The sequence below is a fragment of the Panthera uncia genome, chromosome D4 (assembly GCF_023721935.1).
Source record: "Panthera uncia isolate 11264 chromosome D4, Puncia_PCG_1.0, whole genome shotgun sequence".
Lineage (NCBI taxonomy): Eukaryota > Metazoa > Chordata > Mammalia > Carnivora > Felidae > Panthera > Panthera uncia.
Window position 1 is genome coordinate 36,213,986 of NC_064807.1, and position 26,432 is coordinate 36,240,417.

The following is a 26,432-nucleotide window of genomic DNA, read 5'->3' on the forward strand; positions in this document are numbered from 1 at the left end:
TACCATTTGCAACAACATGTATGGATCTAGAGGGCATAATGCTAAGTGAAATAAGTCAGAGAAAGACAAATACCATATGATTGCACTCATAGGTGGAATTTAAGAAAAAAACAAACAAAGGAAAAAAGAGACAAGCCAAAAAATTGACAATTAAATATAGAGAACTGGTGGTTATCAGAGGGGAGGTGGGTAGAGGATGGTGAAGGTGAAGGGGGTTAAAAGCACTGAATAATGTATAGAATTGCTGAATCACTATACTGCACACCTGAAACTAATATGATACTCTACATTAATTACACTGGAGTTAAAAAATAAATTAACTAACTTAAAAAATGGTGTGTACTATGGAAAATTTTAATATAGAGAAGCAATTTGCTTAATATAACATCATGACATATTTTATCATCATAAAAGTTACTCAAAGTTGTTTACTCTTTGTTTTATCCTGGTAAAGACAATGAATTTAAGTTCTACCATCTATATTCATATGTCCCAGGCATCTCAGAACATGCGTTCACGTGACCTTTGGACAATAGTCTCTACTACATCTGAAGAACAAACTAACTTTAAATGTTCTATTTTCAAATTGCCTGTTGTCTTAGCTTCAATGTCATCATTTAAACTTATTAGTGAAAATTTTAAAAGAAAAATACTAAGAACAAAAACAAAAACAGAACATGTGACAGGTAACAAATTTTGTAATTGCCTTAAAATTTTCTCTTAACCCTCCACTTCACCCAATAAATTCAATGCCTGTGTTTGTACCACAATTTTCCATAGAGTTCTCTTACACTAACATGTCAAATGTACTGTGGTTCTGAAGAAACTGCCAGATTTACAAATGTGACCCAAAATACCTGACCATAAGATTTTTATTTAGCAGAGGTCTCCTACCTTGAGAAAGGCCATTCAGAGCTAATCCACCAGAAATGTGAAATTGATCATCTCTCTACTCAGTATGCTACATGAACTTGAAATACATAGAAAGCCAATATGAAAGAAAAGTAATAAAATCAAGGTGAAAATGAGACAGGAAACATCTGGGACTATATTCAGCTCATACCTGAGATTTCACAATAATTTCTGTGCAGGTCTCTAAGATATATTTTTCTTTATAATAAAGTTTCTCTTTAGTTTTAAGTTGGAAAATTTGGTGTCTATTACTTGTAAAAAAAGTATTTTAACTAACGGTATCAGTTCACATACTAAATAAATGAACCATTAGAAAGTTTTGTCATCGAAATTACAATTGGAGTAAAAGGGACAAATGAAGTCCAACAGTGATATAAACACTGAGAAAAAGTTGTATTATGCAAATAAAGAGCTGAATCACATCAAGTGTGATTCACTTACACACATCACATGTGTAAATCACAACTTATCATTTACACATAACTATTTAAATAAAATGAATTATTTAGAACTGTCTTATATATGGCTCTATTTTCATGTATAGCCATGACAGAGTCTTGATATTTAACTTGTCCCCCTGCTGTCAAAAACTAGAAAACTGGTGAAAATATATGAAGCAGCTAGTTTCAGACAATGAACAACAGACAGCAAAGAACTTTGATCACTGAGCAAACAAGGCGAGTTCTATCATTGCTTGGATTTCTCTCTAGAGACACTTTTTAGATGTGGTGCTAAGAGGTGAATCCAAGCTGAAAAGATGGGTCTTGCTGAGTTTGAGAAACACAAACAGAAACTAAAGGAAGTCAAGGCATTTGGAATTCTCAGGGCAGAGTGATGGAACAGAGGGAACAGAAGGAACACAGGACAATACTCTCAGAAATCTCCATGTCATTTTAAGTCTTTTGCTCAGTATCTATCTGCACATATATAGGGCAAATTTCATGAAGCTGGCAAGGAATAATGACTCCAGAATAAGCTAAATTATTTTCAGTGCTTACACAGGACTGGAAGATTTCAAGTTTCAACCAGCCAAATTTGAGAGACTTTATTGAACACCTCTGACATTCAATGGGATTCCAGAAAGCCCTATATTAATATTAATGCTAGGGTAAAAGTTATTCCAGCCCTACCTTAATAAGCTTTAAAAAAATGTTAAAAGGAATGAAATTACCTGCAAGGAATTTAACTACCTTCTGAGGAAAATTCCATAACTCTTTATAGGAAGTTTACAAAATCCAGAAATTAAGAAATACACAATTTCAATGCCCATCATCCAATCACATACACTAGATATGCAAATACTACTATAACCAGGAGGAATATCAGTCAACCGACAGAGGCAGAGATGGAAGAAATAATAGCTTTGCACATAATAATTCACAACACCTATTAAAAACTTGATCGAGCATTTACAACACTGATATAATAAAAAGAGAAATAACAACTATAAAATAATATTAAAAGCAACAACAACATCAACAACAACCCTGTGAAGAAGAACCAAACAGAACTTTCCAGGAAGTCTTAGGGTAGTTAAAATTTAAAATCCAAAAGGAAAGACATCCCTAAATACTGGTGAGCATGTAGAGCAACTAAAATTCTTACACACTTGCTGAGACTATAAACTGGTTCAAGAAATTAGGAGATACTCTTAGGTAGTTTGGGAAGGTGGCAGAATAGGAGGACTCTAAACTCACCCCATCCCTTGTTTATCAACAGATATCACTTGCATGCATGCAAATAAAATGGGAAGCAATCTGAAGGCTGGCAGAACAAACCCTGCAACTAAATGCAGAGAAGAAGCTACATCTGAGAGGTTAGGAAGAATAGAAACAGTGATCTAGAGATGCCTGCAGGACAGAGAGAACTGTGGGGAAAGCACCAGGGAGCCCACATAGGGAAGACAAATCTTCAAAGTGCTTTGAAGACCAGAGGAATTGAATCCCATGATTTTATGTAACCCGTGGGGCTTGGGGTCTGAAGCTTTAAAAATCAGCTGACTCAGTCCTGGGCAAGCCAGAAGGCAAGAAAAGGCTGGGTCACCACCCTTAAAGAGATAGCAGTCCACGGAGAGGGAACATGGAAGAGCAGTTTATACAATGCTTGGGACAAACAGGAGGACGATTTATGTATTCTGATTTCTGAGCATGTTGGTGTTCTTCAAGACCAAGGGAACTGACAGTTGCCATTTCCTCCTCTGCCCCCAACATAAACACAGGGTCATCTACAGAAGGAAATCATGACCTTCAGCAGACACTTCCTACCTAACCTGCTAACAGTGCAACCCATCCATGCATTCTATGAGGACTTTCCCATTCCAAATCTGATGGATTCAGTGTACATTTCGTTAATGCTGCATGCATGCCCTAATCAACCACTCTGCAGAGAGGAGCCATGTCCCTGGGCACCACAGCACACCACACCCTCAGAGGCCACCGTACTTCAGTGATCTGGCATTGGCCCAGGGGCCCAGTACAAACTTCGCTAACACCACTGCCACACTCCTCAGTCCTTCTGTGGTTATGTGCCCTCAGTGTCAGTCTACCTAGGTCTCGCTAACAGCACAGAAAGGAAGCAGAGCCCACAACTGGCAGAGGGTCAGAGAAGACATCTGTACTGAAAGAAAAATGGATTCAGACAAAAGAGCAGGGCATAAGAAAGACGCATAGGAGATTCCCCTGAAGTGCCATGTTGTAGTGAACAGGGGACACTGCACTGCAGGGCACTACAGAATCTCTTCTTCATAAACCCACTACTTTCAAGAGTAGAAGACATAGCTGACTTTCCTAACACAGAGAAACAGACACAGAGAGGCAGACATGAGGAAACAGAGAAATATGTCCCAAATGAAAGAATGGGACAAAATCATAGTAGAAGATCTAGGCGAAACAGAAATAAGTAATATGTCTGATAGAGAATTTAAATGGTCATAAAGATTGGACTTCAGAAAGGGTGGAAGACATCGGTAAGACCCTTGACAAAGAGATTAAAAATAACATATAAGAGATGAGGAACTCAATAAAGGAAATTAAAAATACAATAGATGGAACAAATAGTAGACTATGGGAAACAGAGGAACATATCAGTGACCTAGAGCATGGAGTTATGGAAAGCAATCATGCTGAACAGATGAGATAAAAACAAAGACTGCATAATGAGAATAATATAGAGAACTCAGTGACACCTTCAAGTGGAATAAAATTCACATGATAGGGATCCCAGGAGAAGAGACAGAAGGGGGGACAAAAAATGTATTTGAAGAAATAATAGCTGGAAACTTCCCTAATCGAGGGAGGAAAACAGAGATCCAGATTCAGAAGACACAGAAATCCCCCAAAAAATTCAACCCAAGAAGGTCCACACCAAGACATATAGTGATTAAAATGGCAAAAGTAGTGATAAGAATTTTATAGTTGCAAGAGAAAAGAAGATAGTTACATACGAAGGAAACCTCATAAGGCTATCACCTGATTTTTCAGCAGAAACTTCATAGGCCAGAAGACAGTGGCATGATCTATTCAAAGTGCTGAATGGAGCACTCCATTAAGTAGGGTTATTATTCAGAATAGAAGGAGAGATAAGTAGGTAAACAGAGTTAAAGAATTCATGACCACTAAATCAGCCCTACAAGAAATTTAAGGGGGACTCTATGAGTGAAAAAGAGAACCATAAGTAAGAAAGAAAAAAAAAAAAGCAGAAAACCCAAAAGAAAAAAAGTATACCTGTAAAAATCAGTTAAGAGAAACATAAAATAAAAAAATGTAAAATATGATATCAAATATCTGCAATGTGGAAGGGAATGAGTAAAGAATGAGTTTAAAATTAAGTGACAATAAGCTTAATATAGTTTGCTATTTGCAGAAGTTGATATATATATAAACTGAATGGTAATAAGAAATCAAAAACAATAATTGATATACAAAAAAATAAAAAGTAAAGGATCCAAGTATATCACTAAAGTAAACCAGAAAACGATGAAAGAGAGAAAGAGAAGAAAAGATCAAGTAAAACTACAAAAATAACCACAAAACAAGTAACAAAAAGGAAATAAATGCATAACTGTCCATAACTAATTTGAATGTAAATACTAAATGTGCCAATCAAATAACATAGGATGATAGAGTGGATTAAAAAAGCAAGATTGATCTATATGCTGCCTACAAAAAATTTATTTCAGACCCCAAATCACTGGCAGATTGAAAGTAAGGGGGCAGAGAAACATTTATCATATAAATGGATGTCAAAAAAAAAAAGCTGGAGTTGCAAAACTTCTATCAGACAAAATAGACTTTGAAACAAAGACTGTGAATAGATATAAAGAAGGATACTATATAAAAAAGGCGACAATCCAACAAGATATAACAATTATAAACATTTATGAATCCAACATGGGAATACCCAAATACATAAAATAGTTAATAACAATCATAAAGAAATTAATTGATAGTATGCAATAGTAGTAAATAATTAATCAATGGACAAATCATTCAACCAGAAAATTGACAAGGAAACAGTGGCTTTGAATGATACACTGGACCAGATGGATTAACAGATGTATTCAGAACATTTCACCGTAGAATAGCAGAATACACATTCTTTCAAAGTACACATGGAGAATTCTCCAGAATAGATCACATATTAGACCAGCAAACAAGTCTCAACAAATTCAAGAAGATTGAAATCATAGCATGTATTTTTTCTGACTGTAACACTATGAAACCAAGAAATCAACCACAAGAAAAAATCTGGAAAGAGCAAAAATACACAGAAATTAAATCACATGCTGGTAAACAATGAATAGGTGAACCAAGAAATCAAAGAAGAAATCAAAAAGTAAATGAAAATGAAAACACAATGGTCAAAGACCTTTGGGATGCAACAAAAAGTAGTTCAGAGGGAAGTTTATAGTAATACAGGCTTGCCTCAAGAAGGAGGAAAATTCTCAAATAAACAATCTAATTTTACACCTAAAGGACCTAGAAAAAGATCAACAAACAAAACTCAAAAGCAGCAGAAGGAAGGATTTAATAAATACTAGAGTAGAAATAAGTGATATAGAAATGAAAAATAAAAACAGATCAATGAAACCAGTAGCTGATTCTTTGAAAAGATCAACAAAACTGATTAACCTCTAGTGAGACTCATAAAATGAGAGAGAGAGAGAGAGAGAGAGAGAGAGAGAGAGAGAGAGAGAGAAAGGACTCAAATAAACAAACCAATACTACAGAAATACAAATAGTAACAGAATATTATGAGAAACTATATGCCAGTAAATAGACAAACCAGGAGCAATACATAAAATCCTAGAAACATATAAACTACAAAACTGAGGCAGGAATAAATAGAAAATTTGACCAGACCAGTTATCAGCAAGGAGATTGAATCAGTAATCATAAAACTCACAACAAACAAAAGTCCACAAGCAAACAACTTCACAGTGAATTTCACCAAACACTTAGAGTTAAAACCCATTCTTCTCAAACCATTCCAAAAAAAATAGAATAAAAAGTGAAACTTCTAAATTTACTCCATCAGGTATCACCCTGATACCAAAATAAAGACAACACACACACACACACACACACACACACACACACACACAATAGAATCACAGGTCATCATCTCTGAGGGACATAGATGTAAAAGTCCTCAGCAAAATACCCATAAACAGAAGCCAATGACACATTTAAAAAATCGGGCGCCTGGGTGATTCAGTAAGTTGAGCGCCTGACTCTTGGTTTATGACTCAGGTCATAATCTCACAGTTTGTGGGTTCCAGCCCAGTGACGGGCTCTTCGCTACGAGTGCAGAGCCTGCCTGACATTCTCTCTTTCCCTCTCTCTGCCCTCCCTGAATAGTGTTCTCTCTCTGTCTCTCACAATAAATAAGTAAACTTCAAAAAATTTTTTTAAAAAATTTTGTAGAGAGTTTATGCCATTTATTTTCAAACCAAATATATACTAGCCTATTGCTGAGAAATTCCTCTCCTTAGCATTTACTCAAGAGAAATGAAAACATAATTTTATAAAACAGAAAGTGTACAAGAATGCTGATAGTAGCTTTATTTACAATTTCAAGAAAGTAAAAATATCCCAGATGCCCACTAAACGAAGAATGTTTTTAAAATGTGATATATTCATATATTCATACATGCAGCAACTTGAAAAAATCTCTAAAATATTTTGCTGCATGTAATAAGACCTATAAAAAGTGTAGATACCATATGATTCGGTTTATATTAAGAACAAATAAAAAAAGTCATGAAAAAGTATCAGAACAACAATTGCTTCTCTAAGATAACATAGGGAATCACTGTGAAGCTCTAAAAGGAAATTTCTTAGGGATAATAATGTTTCATATTTTTATAGTGATCTGGGTTCCTAGTCCACCCTTACATTGGGCAAGCAGGGCCCTGCCTCAGACGCCATACCTCATTCGACTCACACTTTGGAATCCCTTTGTAAAAATCTCTGGATATGATGGGTCCAGTAGTACGATGTGAGTAAGTTGACTCAGACCCTATACTTCATCCAGGTTGATCCTGGTCCCTATTTTTGGGGCGTGCTTTACCCTCTACCTTCATGAGAGACTGAATTGCTAGTGCCACAATCTCCAAGACTCGTGTGGCATAGTTGTCTTGAGGCCCCATGTACCGGTAACAAGGTGTGTGAATTGTCTTAGTAACCAGTGAGGTATTTCTTTGATAGAATTACACAAAATTGAACAGTTGGAACAGTTTGTAACATACTAGTTTAGGATGATTCCATTCATTTATCAGAAGATGCCCCACAGATAATAATTACTGTGGCCCCATACACCTCAGCTGTCCTTCTGGGTGCCACAGGAGCTTGAATTCATCAAAATTCAGTGAATTCATACTTAACATTTATGAATAACATTATTTGTTGATTTTACTTCAAAAGAAATCATTGTAAACAAATATTGAACTCTATACCTGCTAATGTTTTTAGGGTGGAGTGCACTGATATCTGAAAATTCCTTTGAGATGCATTGAAAATGAAGATGGATTTTTGTATAAATAAACAGAAAGATAGAAGGATGTATATTTTACACATTAATTTAGTGTATCAAGGGTAAGTGGTGGTGGGGTGCCTGGGTGGCTCAGTCGGTAACGTGTCCTACTTCAACTCAGGTCATGATCTCAAGGTCCATGAGTTTCAGCGCCACATCGGGCTCTGTGGTGTCAGTTCAGAGCCTGGAGCTTGGTTTGGATTCTGAGTCTCCCTCGCTCTCTGCCCCTCCCTGACTCACACTCTGTCTCTATCAAAAAATGAACATTAAAAAAAAGTTAAAAAAAATTAAAAAAAAGAGTAAGTGGTAGATATAAGGGTATTTATGATAAAATTCTTTCAACTTTGCTCTATATTTGAAATTTTCCACAACAAAAAGTTTAAAGTAACAGATATAATAAATATGCACAAGAATTGAAAGAAAACGTTAGTTTAATAGGAACAGAAAAATGAATGTAAATGAAAAAGAAAATGTAATGTAAATGTAAATGTAAAAGAAATTATGATCTGGCCATTAGTTTCTGTGACAGGCAGAATTTTAAGATGACCCCCAAGATTCCTATTCCCTAGTGTGCATACCATGTATAATATTCTCTCCTTTAGTGTGGTGGGCCCTTTAAATACAATGGGATATACCTCGTGGTGTTAGATTACTGATCAGTTGAGTTAGTTAATCAAAAGAGAGATTATTTTAGGTGGGCCTGGACTAATCAGAGGTGGCTAAAAGAAGGTGAAGAGTCACAGAGAAGAGCTCTTGCTGGCCTAGAAAAAAAACAAACAGATATGTTGTGAATTGTCTGTGGGGCCACATGGTAAGGAACTACAATTTCTAGGAGCTAAGAGTAGTCTCTGGCTAAAAACTAGCCTGGATCCAAAAACCTCAATCATACAACTATAAGTAAATGAATTCTGCCAACAATCAGTGAGTTTCAGAGGGGTCCCTGAGCCTCAGCTGAGAATTGAAGCACCATGGCACCTTGATTTCAGCCTGGTGAATCTCTGAGCAGAGGCCTCTGCTAATCCCATACCTGGACATCTGAACCAATGAAACTATGAGATACCAAATATGTGTGAGTTTAAGGCACACATATTTGGTTAGTATGCTGCACATAAAGAAAACAGATACAGATGTCTATTTTTATGAGGGTGTCTCTGTTCCTAGGCAATCTCAATGGACAGTTAAGTTAGTTTCTAAATACCATGACATGCTATAAGGAATCACAGCTCCTGACACAATTGTGTAATTCAAGGGTTGGCATGGAGAAATACAAGATGAGTTCAGAATATATTGCCGTGTCAGAAGCAAAGATGCATTTAAACGATGATTGGAGTATACGGGAAACATACAAAAGCATGCTTGAAAGGCAGGGCTTTACAAAAAAAATGGGGAAAATTTTAGCCTCAAAATAAATATGATTAGTATTATATTATTACCTAATGAATTAAAGAGGAAGTAATCAATATTTATATAAATCAATCAATTTAAAGTATAAGGAGGCATGAAATATATACATGTTTTCAAATACCTATCTTTCAAAATACATGCTATTTATAGAATGTAAAAGAATATCTATGCAATGGAAAATCATGGCAGACAATACTTTAATCAAATGATCATAGTGAATTCCATCTGCCTTGGGACAAATTGTATCCTGGTAGGGTACAGGATACAGTGAAAAGTTTCACAAAAAACCTGAATCTAATAATGAAGAAGCATTTAAAAGTGACACACTGTAAGTCAACAACATATAATCTTCAAAACACACCAAGATCATGAAAGTCAAGGAAAGACAGAAACATGTCTGAATGGAAGTAGATTAAGGATTTATGTCAACTGAGTGAAGCGATGATTCTTTACTGAATTATTTTACTATAAAAGCATTTTGGGGTAGTGGGGTAAACATGAATGGAACCAGAGAAATATAAATGTCACTAATAGATAACTGTTAATGTCCCTATTGTGATGGTCCTGTTTTGTTTTAAGGAAATAAACACTAACATATTCAAGGGTGGTTATGTATCAGGTCAACAAATTGTTCCAAACTGATTTTAAAGAAAAATGTGGTTTTTTTTTACAGGTATTATTGAAAGTTTGCAATTTTGAGAGGGAGAGAGAGCCAGAGAGGGAGAGAGAGAATCCCAAACAGGTTCCAAGCCATCAGCATGGAGTTCAACATGGGACTCAAACCCACAAACTTCGAGACCATGACCTGAGCTGAAACTGACTGAGCGACCCAGTAGTGCAGCTAGTTTTATTTTTAGAAAATAATTTTATAACATATTGAGTTAAAGTAACATTTGCTATATGTCCCACTGATTCTAAGCATTTACCCAAGGAAAATGAAAACCTACATGTATTCTAGAACCTTTACATAAATGTTCATAGCAATTTTATTTATTTTTACCCCAAACTGAAAAGGGCACAAATGTCCATCAACAAGTAAATGGATGAGCACATTGTGGTATATTAATATGATGAAATCTGAGTCAGCAATAAAAATAAGCACATTATTCATTCACAGAGTTGTTATTGTGTGCATAAAGACAAAAGTGAAAGAACTCATGTAGTATGTTTCTGTATATATGAAATGCTGAAAAGGGGAAAACAAGTCTGTGAAGGCAGAACACAGATTGGTGGTTGCCTGTGCTAGTGGTAGTAGGATTGACTCTACTGAGACATAATGGAACTTTTTGGATTTACGGATATGTTTTATAAAATGATAAAAGTGGTGGCTACATAAGTTTATACACTTGCCAAAACTCATCAAACTGCACAGGGAAACTGGTGTTTCTTATCTATGTAACTCATATCTCAACAAAATAGATTAAAAAATAAGTTCGTGGGGTGCAGATGGCTCAGTCAAACATCTGACTTTGGCTCAGGTCACAATCTAGAAACTCAGAGTCCAAGCCCCGCATCAGGCTCTGTGCTGACAGCTAGGAGCCTGGAGCCTGTTTTGGATTCTGTGTCTCCCTCCTCCTCTCTGTTCCCGTCCTCACTTGAGTGCGCTCAATTTGACAAAATTCAGAAACGTTTCTTAATAAAAACCCTCAAGAAAGTCAGGATAGAAGGAACATACTTAAAGATCATAAAAGCCATTTATGAAAAGCCCACAGCTAACATCATCCTCAATGGGGAAAAACTGAGAGCTTTTTCCCTGAGATCTGCAACACGACAGGGATGCCCACTCTCACCGCTGTTGTTTAACATAGTGTTGGAAGTGCTAGCATCAGCAATCAGACAACAAAAGGAAATCAAAGGCATCAAAATGGGCAAAAATGAATTTAAGCTTTCACTTTTTGCAGACGACATGATATTATACATGGCAAATCCGATAGACTCCACCAAAAGTCTGCTAGAACTGATACATGAATTCAGCAAAGTTGCAGGATACAAAATCAATGTACAGAAATCAGTTGCATTCTTATACACTAATAATGAAGCAACAGAAAGACAAATAAAGAAACTGATCCCATTCACAATTGCACCAAGAAGCATAAAATACCTAGGGATATATATCTATATATATATCTATATATATATATATATAGATATCTTTACAAAGATGTAAAAGATCTGTATGCTGAAACTATAGAAAGCTTATGAAGGAAATTGAAGAAGATATAAAGAAATGGAAAAACATTCCGTGCTCATGGATTGGAAGAATAAATATTGTCAAAATGTCAATACTACCCAAAGCTATCTACACATTCAATGCAATCCCAATCAAAATTGCACCAGCATTCTTCTCGAAACCAGAACAAGCAATCCTAAAATTCATATGGAACCACAAAAGGCCCCGAATAGCCAAAGTAATTTTGAAGAAGACGACCAAAGCAGGAGGCATCACAATCCCAGACTTTAGCCTCTACTACAAAGCTGTCATCATCAAGACAGCATGGTATTGGCACAAAAACAGACACGTAGACCAATGGAATAGAATAGAAACCCCAGAACTAGACCCACAAACGTATGGCCAACTAATCTTGGACAAAGCAGGAAAGAACATCCAATGGAAAAAAGACAGTCTCTTTAACAAATGGTGCTGGGAGAACTTGACAGCAACATGCAGAAGATTGAAACTAGACCACTTTGTCACACCATTCACAAAAATAAACTCAAAGTGGATAAAGGACCTGAATGTGAGACTGGAATCCATCAAAACCCTAGAGAAGAAAGCAGGAAAAGACCTCTCTGACCTCGCTGCAGCAATTTCTTACTTGACACATCCCCAAAGGCAAGGGAATTAAAAGCAAAAATGAACTACTGGGATTTCTGCACAGCAAAGGAAACAACCAACAAAACTAAAAGGCAAACAACAGAATGGGAAAAGATATTTGCAAATGACATATCGGACAAAGGGCTAGTATCCAAAATCTATAAAGAGCTCACCAAACTCCACACCCAAAAAACAAATAACCCAGTGAAGAGATGGGCAGAAAACATGAATAGACACTTCTCTAAAGAAGATATCCGGATGGCCAACAGGCACATGAAAAGATGCTCAACGTCGCTCCTCATCAGGAAAATACAAATCAAAACCTCACTCAGATATCACCTCACGCCAGTCAGAGTGGCTAAAATGAACAAATCAGGAGACTATTGATGCTGGAGAGGATATGGAGAAACGGGAACCCTCTTGCACTGTTGGTGGGAATGCAAATTGGTGCAGCCACTCTGGAAAGCAGTGTGGAGGTTTCTCAGAAAAGTAAAAATAGACCTACCCTATGACCCAGCAATAGCACTGCTAGGAATTTATCCAAGGGATACAGGAGTACTGATGCATAGGGGCACTTGTACCCCAATGTTTATAGCAGCACTCTCAACAATAGCCAAATTATGGAAAGAGCCTAAATGTCCATCAACTGATGAATGGATAAAGAAATTGTGTTTTATATATACAATGGAGTACTACGTGGCAATGAGAAAGAATGAAATATGGCCTTTTGTAGCAACGTGGATGGAACTGGAGAGTTTGATGCTAAGTGAAATAAGTCATACAGAGAAAGAAAGATACCATATGTTTTCACTCTTATGTGGATCCTGAGAAACTTAACAGAAACCCATGGGGGAAGGGAAGGAAAAAAAAAAGAGGTTAGAGTGGGAGAGAGCCAAAGCATAAGAGACTCTTAGAAACTGAGAACAAACTGAGGGTTGATGGGGGGTGGGAGGGAGGGGAGGGTGGGTGATGGGTATTGAGGAGGGCACCTTTTGGGATGAGCACTGGGTGTTGTATGGAAACCAATTTGACAATAAATTTTATATACTGAAAAAAAATTCCAAAAGAAAATAAGTGCTAAATGTCATGATATAGACTAGAAATGAAAATAGATGTTATAGGTCACATGAAGTTATTCATGAAAGTTCACATATTAAAAATCTCTTGCTTTTATTTTGCCTATTTTTGAGAAGTAACTAGCAATATTTTTCAAGTTTAACTCTGCAGTTGTGAATTCCATGCTGGATGTACAATACTCATCATCATTCATAGACCTCATTCTGGGGCTTATCTTACGCATCAAATGTGATCATCTTTCCATCACTTGACATTAGTACAAAACTACAGAGGAAACCTTTGTGGAAAGTGGATAGATTTCCCTGTTAATGGAATGATGCAACGGATATTCACGGATAATTTGATAAAGAAAACAGATTACTTTTTTTTTTCTTTTAGGACTTTTCTGCTTTATCACTATCTGGTCAGGGTTCCTGCTAGTAATGAAAAACCTTTGGCAACAAAATTTGCAGTAGGAGTATTTACATTTCCAGATAGCTAGCCTAAGAGCATTTAGATGAAATTAATTTCCATCAGTGTGCATGCTGGAGCATTTATCCCCCTTAAATGAAAGTGAAAATGTGTCAAGGTATATTGGAAATTTGCCTTTTAGGGTTAGAAAACCAACACAGAAAAGGTAATGAATAATATTAGAAATGAAAATGCATTGCAGAGGATTTGCTAGAACTCATGCAGAAAGGAACAGAAAAAGAGAGAAGCTGTTGTATTTATTAGAGCTCTTTTTCATTTCATAAAATATCTCATTTAGTGCTACAAAATTGTTATATAGAAAATATATTTGATATTTTTGGAATTTTTTACTTTTATTTTATATTTGTATTATCATTTAACAAAAATAAAGTCAGATTCAAAAGCATCATGACCAGCTATAGTCTCCTTAAAAGTAACTTTTATTGTAACAATTCTTTCTTATATAGCAACTGATACTTGTATTATTGTTTCTCCTTTCCAAGCCCTCAAAACAATTTCTCTCATTTCCTCTTTTATTTATTTTATTTTTTCCAAAAGGATGATTCCCTCTTGGTGGCTCAAAGTGAGATAGCTTGAGGCTACTTTCACAGCCAGTGGTTACCTTCGGTCTGCTTGGTTGAGCAGCAGAGATTGGAATTGCACGCAGCTATATTCTTTTTCCTTTTTCTGTGGTTTGCCCATAAGTGCTATTCTACCAGAATGGAATCCTTGCTTTCCCTATCCTCACATACGTCTCCCCTGATCGTAGACGCTATAACCATATGTCTGACAGCACAACAAAGAAAGCAATAGTGAGACTTAGCTCCAAATGTTAACCAAATATTGAAATAAAAAAATATGCAGAACACAGTTAAAAAAAGGCACTAGACACTCCTGTCAATCAGGAAAATAAAATCCTTATTTTCTGTCTTGTAAATTTATTTCCTAGACAGATAATAGCTGCCACTCATTATCTGTCCCTGGGTGGGGAAAGGGATGGGTTGAAGAGGGAAAGGAGTCAGGTTGAATAATTTGGCACAATTACTGAAGAAAAAAATAACTAAAAGCAACTAACTTAATTTATCTTGGAGGTTTTTTTTAATAACATGGTGTTCTAAAATATATATATATATATATATATATATATATTATATATAATATATATAAATAATATTATATATATATTATATATATAATATATATATATCATCACTTCACAGGTGGAATAATAATGATTTCTCTAATACACTGATCAACTAGACAGTACAATTTAGGGTAATTATATATATTTAATTTGCAAGAATAGAGATGCAGTCCATGAGTCATGGACACAAAGTGGTGATAGAGAAGACCACTTGGGAGTATATCTGGATGCCAATACAGGAAGTTTTGGCTCTATGTTATTTTCCCCCACTTTCTATTTCTAAAAGAAATAGAAAACTAACTCTTTCCTTCACTGCATAACAAGAAGAATGCAAAGTAAGCAAAATAACGATCATAAAGCACACAAAATATTTAATTTATAAATATTAGTTATGAAATTTGGCAAACAGACACCAAATGTAAAAGAACAATAAAATGTCACCAGGCAACTAATTAGTGTAAGACAGTCTGCAGCAAATAACAAAGAGGAGCGACTTATAAAGTACACTTCAATCCTTCTGTTTAAAGAAAGAGGCTGTGGTGAAGTCTTCCGTTGCAAGAAAACATCATTGCAGAAGAGATTTCTCGGAGATATAGTAGAATGTCAATCTTACTGAAATAAGAGAAATCCAAACCAACCAAGAACCATAACTGCTCTCTTACTCGAAATACCTAGAAACCTTCATTTGTTCTTTTGTGAATATGAACTGGAAGCTTATTCCAAGAAAGCATTATTGTTTATCTATTCCATTCATACTTCCACAATGTTTTTTGGTGTTTGTTTGCTTGTTTGTTTGTTTGCCAGATACTGTGCTACGTTTTCTAGAAGAATTCTTGTATAAGACGGAGAAAATTCTTTCCTCTAAGGAGCTTACTTTTGTGGGAGATTATGTTCCTAATAATACTAAAGAAGGACCAAAAGAGTCTTAAAATTCAGCTTGTTTAAACTTGAGGCATTGCTTCTTTACACCTTAAGGTCAAGATCTCCCTTTCTTTAGAGCATTTAATGTTAGAAAACTTATAATTGTAAATTCTTTGTCCTTTAAAGATGTAACCCTTTTGAAAAACTTCTTGCCAGTTTTACAATCCAGAACTGTTTTTTCTCACGGACCTGGGGTCATCCCTTTAAAATGCAATCACCAAGGAAAATAGCACGCATAGTTCCTACTCCCTGGAGTGAATCTAGGGTCCTAATTTCTGTGGACACTTCTCCAAGCTGTAAAACTACCTGTGGTCATGAAGATACTACAAGGTTTACTTTTCTTTTGGATAAGGCCATTAGCATATACAGACAGCTAAAGATCTCCTCAATTTCCCCAACAAACTACCAGAAGCTACAGGAGAGACATGGAACATGGTCTTCTTCATAGCCCTCAGCAGGAACCAATCCCACTGATAACCTAATTACAGAATTGTAGCTTCCAGAATGGTGAGACAAAAAAAAAAAAAAAAAAATTCCTGTTGCTCTGGCCACCTGGTTTGTGTTACTTTGTTGCAGCAACCATAGCATACTAATACATAATATTATACACACACTTAACAGGGTTTTTGTGAGGCTTAAGTGGGAGTATAATGATACGGTAAGCATACAGTCAGTGACTTTATTATCTTTGTCTCTAAAATTTCAAACAGGGTGCTTGGCCTGATTCAGTTGTGTTAGAATACTTTAAAGCCTGATTAACAAGTTGATGAAAACTAAGCAATTAGATGTTCAGGTGGAATTATATCGACATTTAAAACCATAAGAAAGACCTAAGTGTGATACGTTAACTCCTTGTTACTTTATTCTGAGTTTTCTTTCCATGGACTCTCTATTTGCGGTATAATTTGTTTTCTCTAATTTTGATAATTTCAGCTGTGTGTTAAAAACAATGATCTCAGCTATGTGTTTAAAAGTCTTTAAAACCTTTGCATTAGTGTTAGCAGGTTGGAAAATTAAAATTGAAAATCACAAAATATTTCCCGTTTTGAAAGAAGACATGTCAACATAGAATAACGAATTACTTAGGATGGAATTCAAAATTCTAGCCATATAGAATCAAAGGTATTCATCATTCTTTTCTTATGATCATCAAATTACATTATTATATTCAGGATGTTTTCTGTTTCCATGCATATAATAAGACTGAAAAACCATTTGTAGAAGTAAATGAATTATTGGTTGCTGAGATGATATTATATGGAAAATCTTTGAGTCATATTGAAATAGGATATCACATTAGAAAAGTAACTTGAAGATGAAAACAATGGTGAATATTTGCAAGAGAATGTGGGAACAATGATAAGGGAATAAGAAAAGGGAATGCACAAATTTTACTTATTTTCTGGAAGAAAATAAGAGACTTCACCTCATCTACAATAGTTTTGAAGTATTTTGACCTCTTTGGAAAAGGAATTTATTAGTTACAATTTCATTAGTCAATGGCCCTTTGGTACTCTTACCTGTTACTCTACAGCTCCTAGCTGATGACAATAATCACAAATTAATTAAAATCATTCTGACCTTTGGGCTTCAGAAAAGGAGGAAACTAAGTAGATAGAGAGAAGCTTTGATACAATTATGCTAATTTCAATTAAGCAAACTTTTAATGAAAGACCTATTAGAATATGTATAGTGGAATAGTGGCTTTCAGTAAGCATGATAAAGTTCAATGAGAGCATAATTATATTTTCCTTTGAGAATGGAGAGAAATCTACACATTGTTTTAAAAAGGATGCATTCCAGTCAAATTTTCTTTATTGTATTTTGTTCTCTGCAAAATCAAAACTTAAAAGTGTTTGGGAAAAGTATATCAAATTGAATTGAGTGCACTAAAAGATTACTTAGAATTTAAATGCAAGCGATCTGAGGATTATTCTCTATGGACAGTGAAAAGAATGCATGTTGCAATGTATAAAATCACAAACCTCATGGATAGAAATAATACATTCATGATACTTCAGAATAGTAAAGCCTTGGTTCACTCTTGGCAGTGAATTCAAGATCAACACTAACACTATACATTCACATTATAAAACAAACACCAAACTTCTACATTTCCTGGAAAACAATTTAGAACCAGAATGTCCCGTAGTAATGTTTACGGCACGTTTTATAGTAATTTACATTATTACTTTGACAATTTGAAAGATAATATATTTTATTTATGCTGAAAAGTAAAGATAGAATAGAAAAAACTTAAGTGTCTGTGTTCTGCAGAATGAAATGGAACGAGTTTCACACGCTAATTGATGTGCTGTATAATATAATTTCCCACAAATTTATCAATCATTTGTAATAATCTACAGTCAGTGCCAAAATTCAATATGAGAGCAATTTGTTATGTATCAATTAATCTTTCTTTAAGATATGAAAACAACAAAAATATAATTCAGCTACATGCAAAGAAAGGAAAAAGTGTTAAACTACATCCCACTTAAAAAAAAGGGAAACTATGTTTTAAATAATTTGTAAGTGGTTTGATTGCTCTATATAATATATAGTCTCTATTTCTCTATTATTAGCAAATCATCTGCACCAAAAGTTTGAATCTTTAGAATTATACAGACATGTACATTCAGTTGAAGCCCAAAAGTGTCAAAAAAAAAAAAGACGCTGGTAATGAGAAAATTTTCGCCATAATTAATGGGTTATCACTCTAGCTCATGTCCTTTATCTTTAGTTTCAATTAATTGGCTATAGAAACTGGTATTAGATCTTTGTGTCCTTAAGTGTGTGTGTGTGTGTGTGTGTGTGTGTGTGTGTGTGTATCCCAGTTTAAAAATGTAAAAATATGAAGTTATAATTATTTTTTTCCTATATATTTCAGACATCAGATCATAGCTTGCATTTGATTTCCTAGTAGGTCTGCTGAAAAGGACAAATATATTTAACTTTTGTCTTTAAAATGTGTATACCGTTCTTTAGATATATGTAACATAAAATATACAAAGAATATAGTTACCTTTTAGGCCTTCCTTTTCTCATCAGATCTTAGGGTGTTAATATTTATTTTTCTATATACCTATTTATTAATACACCGCCTTCATTTTTTCTGAAGATTTATAATGCATAGCTATGGCAGAATCTTTGGAGCAATAACAGTGTGGAAAAGGTAAAATGGTAGATAGGCTGTATAATATCATTTTAATTACTTTGAATTTTCTAATAATACACTTTTTGAAACCAGACAACAAAATAAATGTATGAATTTTAGTTGTTTTTAAAGGTCATAGATATAAAAAAAGACAGAGTACTTATTTATAAAGGTTAAAGCCATATATTACCATGATAATAACTTCATACTCTTAAAATAGTATTCCCATTATCAAATCAATATGATGTATAAAAATATAATATACTTTTGGAAAATGGAATCTTTAAAGAAAACAATACAAAAAAAAAAAAAGAGCTTTCATTGGATCCTGAAGTGAAAACACAGAATTATATAATTTTTTGTTCAGTTTTCTATATTATTTTAGTCCCAGGGTATTCCTACATAAGCTTTGGCACTGCAGGGGTGACTGAATGGCTCAGTCAGTTGAAAATCCGGCTCTTGATTCTGGCTCAGGCCATGATCCCAGGGTTGTGGTATCAAGCCCCATGTTGGGATCCACCCTGAGCATGGAGTCTGCTTAAGATTCTCTCTCTCTCCCTCTGCCCCTCTCCCCTGCTGGCATGCCCTCTCTCTAAAACAAAACAAAACCAAAAAAACAAAAACAAAAAACAGCAACAAAAAACCACACCCAAAAATTCTTTGGCACTGAAAATAATATATCATGATCCAATTTAAGAAGGTAAATGTTTGTATCCTAAGATACTGAAATGTATAGAAGTATAAAATTCCAGATTTTTCTTTTTCATGTCTCTTATCTCCCATCTGATATAACTGTCAGGTAAGCAACTTTATTGCTTAAAGGAATTTTAAAAGAAAACTCATGGGTATTTAACTTTATCTCTCTCTATATGAGGAAAACTGATGATTGTGAAGAAACTAATCTTTTCTTTTCTTTTTTCCTTTTTTTATCTGTAGAAGATGAGGTAAAATTGTTGACAACCATAATTGCATTGGTTATCAGGGATGTGTTGCTCACTTCAGAAGTTAAGCATTGGGTGGCAGACTTCCTATCATCCGATATTATAACATGTCAAATTCTCCCAAGAAAACACACCAGAGCCCATCAGGTTTAAATATTTTTTGTTGTCTTTTCACTCAGGGGAGAAAATTTCCCAGTAAGAATACCCAAGCCATTAATCACTGAAATAAATTTCTTCAATTCTTCTCACCTCATAGGTACTACACAAAAATGATCCAGGCTTTCTTGAATGAATGCCATTAATATTGAAAGTATATTATGTCCAGTCACCTATTTTCAGAACTGTACAGTTCCAAACTATAGTACAGACTGTGGCATCTACTGAAGTTGTTTAATGCAGCAGCCTCACATTTTCTGTGAGGCTTTTCAAGAAGGACATGATGATGGAACTCCATTACTGATTAATTGGGATATAGAAAATCACAACAGAATGTTGCTACCACCCTCAAAACAAGATATATGAACAAAAAACCAAGGTTACAAAAATCAGAAAGCTGAAGGTTAAAATAATAATAATAATAAACCTAAGTGAATTAAATTCCAGAGTGTAGCAGGAGAAAAGAGATCCATGGCTGATCTGATTCCTGGTAGAATGTCAAAATGTTGAGGAACTTGCCATATACAGGATAAGGAGAAATAAGCCGAATTGTAATGAACTTTAACGTCCATGCATGGACATGAATGATTCAAATCCGAAGTGAACCCCAGTTCCAAAGCAAGTCTGCAACTATCCATGGGCATTCTCAGGCTTTCTTCTTGTGGCTGAGAATGGGATGCTGAGTCCTGAAGGTGTATGAGAGATAGTTCCCCTAATGCAATGGCAGACAAGATTGTGAACAAATGGAAGGTCCTATCTTCTATGATGGGTAGCCATAGGGCAAGATATCACTCCAAGGGTCATGACTATTCCCTAAACCAAAAGCAGACAGCTTTTTTAAGTGCAAAGCATCTGCCTATTGAATGCTGGAGGAGGGTAAGAGAGATAAAAGAAATATCACCCTAATAGTTACAGGGGAATCCTTTAATGAAAAGGCAATGGCTAGCTAAAAGATGGGGACAGAGCAAGAGTGATGAAAGAAATTCTTTAAGTTTCTCACATCTGCAGTGAGTACCTTCTAGAAGTTCTCTGAGGGATGATTGTGTGGCAGGAAATCTGGGTGTTATGCCTTAAGCTGTGGCCCACTTTCCCACCAAATTTATATGTTGAAGTCCTAACCCAGGGAACCTCAGAATATATGCTTATTTGGAAATAGAGTCATTGCATATGTAGTTAGTTAAGATGATGAAGTCATACTGGAGTAGAATCCAATATGATCAACATCCTTGCAAAAAAAGGGAAATATGACAGAAGCATAATGCAAACACACACACACACACACACACACACACACACACACACACACAGAATGCCATGTATGGCACAGAAGAGAATGGGGTGATGTGTCTACAAGTGAAAGAATAACAAAGATTGCCAGCAATCCACAGGAAGCTGGGAGAGAGATGGAACACACTCTTCTTCACAGTCCTCAGAAGGAACCACCTCTGCCAACACTTTGATCTAAGATTTCTGGCCTTCAGAACTGTGAAACAATAATTTTCTGTTGTTTAAGTCACCCATTTTGTGGTATTTTGTGATGGTAACCCTAAGAAACTAATACACTGAGATACATACTTTTGAGGAACACTGAGTCTTACTCATTGTGTTGCAGCTGTCCTCCAAAGTATGAAATAAATCTCCTAAAGTGAAGGAATTCAAAATTAAAGAGAAAACCTCAACAATTCAAAATGTGAATAGCTTGAATCTAAAGGAGAAGGGAGAAGATAGAGATAGAAAGAAAGAGAGTGGGACGGAGGGGGAGAAAAGAAAGAAAAGAAAGGTAAGATCTGTTCAGCAAGTTGGTGTCCATGCTATAAAACAATATATCATCCCTGGCATCTTGCTCTTTCTCAGATCTTAAGATATGTTGAAGACATACTTCTGTTCTGACCCCCCCAAATATTTAAAGCTGCTGGTGAACTTAGCTGAAACGAAGCACAGCTTTCTTAGTTACAGATTAGATTGACTCATCCCCATGCTACATGTGACATTATCTGAAGACAGCTATTTTGAAATTTTAATTTAAAATATTAGTAGAGCTTAATAATACTGTCCTTTTCAGTATTATAAAATGTCCAATGTATAATTTTAAAAAATGTATGAGATGGGGCGCCTGGGTGGCTCAGTCAGCTGAACGTCCGACTTCAACACAGGTCATGATCTCACAGTTTGGTTCGTGGGTTCAAGCCCCACATCGGGCTCTGTGCTAACCGCTCAGAGCCTGGAGCCTGCTTCAAATTCTGTCTCTCTCTCTCTCTCTCTCTCTCTGTTCCTCCCCCGCTCATGCTCTGTCTCTCTTCTTCAAAAATAAAAACATTAAAAATTTAAAAAATGTATGAGATAGTTGCAGATGCCTGATTATGAATAACCAGTATTCAAGAAAGAAAAAAAAAAATAGAATAGAAATGAAAGATGATCCAGCTGTAAGAATTGCTCAGTAGGGCTTTTAGAGCAACTATAAAATTAGGTTACTAAAATGTGTACTAAAACACTGGAGACCATACCTGGAGAGACAGTAAATCATAGAAGACAGATTGAAGCTGTTAAAAGAAGAATCTAATGAAAATATTATGAATGAAAAATTCACTTGAAGAATTTCATAGCAGAATTGACCAAGAAGAGAAGAGTATCGACAAATTTCAATGCAGCTCAACAGAAATTATCTAAACTGAAGCACACAACAACAACAACTTAGAGTGGAAGAAATAGAATAGAATGCTCAAGATCTGAGGGAAATTATCAATGAATCTTGTATTAATAACAGACTTATTAGAGGAGTAAAAAGAACGGGACAGAAGAATGTGAAGAGATATTTATCAAGATTTTTCCGAAGTTAAGGTAAATCATTAACCAGGAGATCCAAGAAGTAAAGCAAATCCAAGTAGAATAAATATAAAGAAGTGGAACATCATTAAAATGCATTAAAAAAGTCAGCACACAATTCTAAACCCAACAAAAATCTCCAAAACTGAAAGCAAAGTAACACAATTTTAAGCAGTTAAACCTGAGAAGCTGAGAAAATTCACATACAGCAAGATTACATGGCAGTAAGTATTTAAAGAATTTATGCAGGGGTGCCTGGGTGGCTAAGTCAGTTAAGTGTTCGACTTGCGAATCCACTTAGGATCCTCTGTCTCCCTCTCTCTCTGCCCCTCGCCCACTAACACGCGTGCACCCGTGTGGATGTGTGTACGCACTCTCTCTCAAAAATAAACATTAAAAATAGAAAAGAATTTGCACAGCTAAAGGTAAATGACACCAGGCAGAAATTCAAACCTTCATAAAAGTATAAACAACATGACAAAACATAAATATATAAAATTATTTGAAATATATACATTTGTGTGTTATATACATGCATGATAATATATTCATAAACACATTATACTAATAACATACATACACATACACAGATGTGTATACATATATACTTATATGTTATGTGGGTGCATAATATTGATGTGTATAATATCATGCTAATAAACATGTATGCATGCATGTGTGTGGCATGTATGATTACTGATCGTTTAAAGCCAAAATAATGGCAATGTATTGCCGAGTTGTAGCATAAGTTACATATATAACAGTAATGGGACAAAGTTCATGGAAGTCATATATACTTACAATTATAAGGTTCTTACTGTTTTGTGAAGTCATATACTATCATTTAAGTGTCACCTGTAATAAAAAAGAAGTTGCACAGTGTAATCTGTAGAGCAGTTACTAAAAATAACAACAAACAAAAGGTAAAAAAGACATTTAAAAAATGGAATCAAAAGTTTAAAAATGAGTTATTTTTAAATACTTTTAGAAATACTTATTTTTAAAAGTACTTGAAAGTATTTAAAGTACTTAAAGTATTTAAAAGTATTTAAGTACTTAAAGTACTTAAAAGTATTTAAAAATACTTATTTTTAAATATTTTTAAATAAATGACATATATTAACAAATTCAGGTAACATCATATTTAACAGGGAAATCAGTCTCTGAAGATTATAAACAAGATAAGCATGACCATTATAATCCTTTCTATTCAATATTGTACTGAAGTCCTAGCTAGGGCTTTTGGATAAACAAATGAAATAATAAGCATAACATCTGATAAGAAAGAAGTGAAACCGTCATTATTAGATTATATTTCAAGCACTGTCTTTTTGATGCCTCATAGAAGGCAGGATCAACACCCCACCCCAAATTTTGTTTGGATGTCAAGATTCATGATTCCACACATGCAGTAAAGATTAATATAAGAATTAAAACATTTATTAATCACATAATGAGTCTTCCTGAAAGAACAGAGAAAATTCCCAAGCAGGTCCGTAAATGTCTTGAGAAAGCAAAGAGATTGGCATTGTTTTTTTTTTTTTTTTCAATATATGAAATTTATTGTCAAATTGGTTTCCATACAACACCCAGTGCTCATCCCAAAAGGTACCCTCCTCAATACTCATCACCAACCCTCCACTCCCTCCCACCCCCATCAATCCTCAGTTTGTTCTCAGTTTCTAAGAGTCTCTTATGCTTTGGCTCTCTCCCACTCTAACCTCTTTTTTTTTTTTTTTTCCTTCCCCTCCCCCATGGGTTTCTGTTAAGTTTCTCAGGATCCACATAAGAGTGAAACCATATGGTATCTGTCTTTCTCTGTATGGCTTATTTCACTTAGCATCACACTCTCCAGTTCCATCCAAGTTGCTACAAAAGGCCATATTTCATTCTTTCTCATTGCCACGTAGTATTCCATTGTGTATATAAACCACAATTTCTTTATCCATTCATCAGTTGATGGACATTTAGGCTCTTTCCATAATTTGGCTATTGTTGAGAGTGCTGCTATAAACATTGGGGTACAAGTGTCCCTATGCATCAGTACTCCTGTATCCCTTGGGTAAATTCCTAGCAGTGCTATTGCTGGGTCATAGGGTAGGTTTATTATTAATTTTCTGAGGAACCTCCACACTGCTTTCCAGAGCGGCTGCACCAATTTGCATTCCCACCAGCAGTGCAAGAGGGTTCCCATTTCTCCACATCCTCTCCAGCATCTACAGTCTCCTGATTTGTTTATTTTGGCCACTCTGACTGGCGTGAGGTGATATCTGAGTGCGGTTTTGATTTGTATTTCCCTGATAAGGAGCGACGTTGAACATCTTTTCATGTGCCTGTTGGCCATCCGGATGTCTTCTTTAGAGAAGTGTCTATTCATGTTTTCTACCCATCTCTTCACTGGGTTATTTGTTTTTCGGGTGTGGAGTTTGGTGAGCTCTTTATAGATTTTGGATACTAGCCCTTTGTCCGAGATGTCACTTGCAAATATCTTTTCCCATTCCGTTGGTTGCCTTTTAGTTTTGTTGGTTGTTTCCTTTGCTGTGCAGAAGCTTTTTATCTCCATAAGGTCCCAGTAATTCATTTTTGCTTTTAATTCCCTTGCCTTTGGGGATGTGTTGAGTAAGAGATTGCTATGGCTGAGGTCAGAAAGGTCTTTTCCTGCTTTTTCCTGTAGGGTTTTGATGGTTTCCTGTCTCACATTCAGGTCCTTTATCCATTTTGAGTTTATTTTTGTGAATGGTGTGAGAAAGTGGTCTAGATTCAACCTTCTGCATGTTGCTGTCAAGTTCTCTCAGCACCATTTGTTAAAGAGACTGTCTTTTTTCCATTGCATATTCTTTCCTGCTTTGTCAAAGATGAGTTGGCCATACGTTTGTGGGTCTAGTTCTGGGGTTTCTATTCTATTCCATTGGTCTATGTGTCTGTTTTTATGCCAATACCATGCTGTCTTGATGATGACAGCTTTGTAGTAGAGGCTAAAGTCTGGGAATGTGATGCCTCCTGCTTTGGTCTTCTTCTTCAAAATGACTTTGGCTATTCGGGGACTTTTGTGGCTCCATATGAATTTTAGGATTGTTTGTTCTAGTTTCGAGAAGAATGCTGGTGCAATTATGATTGGGATTGCATTGAATGTGTAGATAGCTTTGGGTAGTATTGACATTTTGACAATATTTATTCTTCCAATCCATGAGCAGGGAATGTCTTTCCATTTCTTTATATCTTCTTCAATTACCTGCATAAGCTTTCTATAGTTTTCAGCATACAGATCTTTTACATCTTTGGTTAGATTTATTCCTAGGTATTTTATGCTTCTTGGTGCAATTGTGAATGGGATCAGTTTCTTTATTTGTCTTTCTGTTGCTTCATTATTAGTGTATAAGAATGCAACTGATATCTGTACATTGATTTTGTATCCTGCAACTTTGCTGAATAGAAGGAACATACTTACACATCATAAAAGCCATATATGAAAAGCCCACAGCTAACATCATCCTCAATGGGGAAAAACTGAGAGCTTTTTCCCTGACATCAGGAACACGACAGGGATGCCCACTCTCACCGCTGTTGTTTAACATAGTGTTGGAAGTTCTAGCATCAGCAATC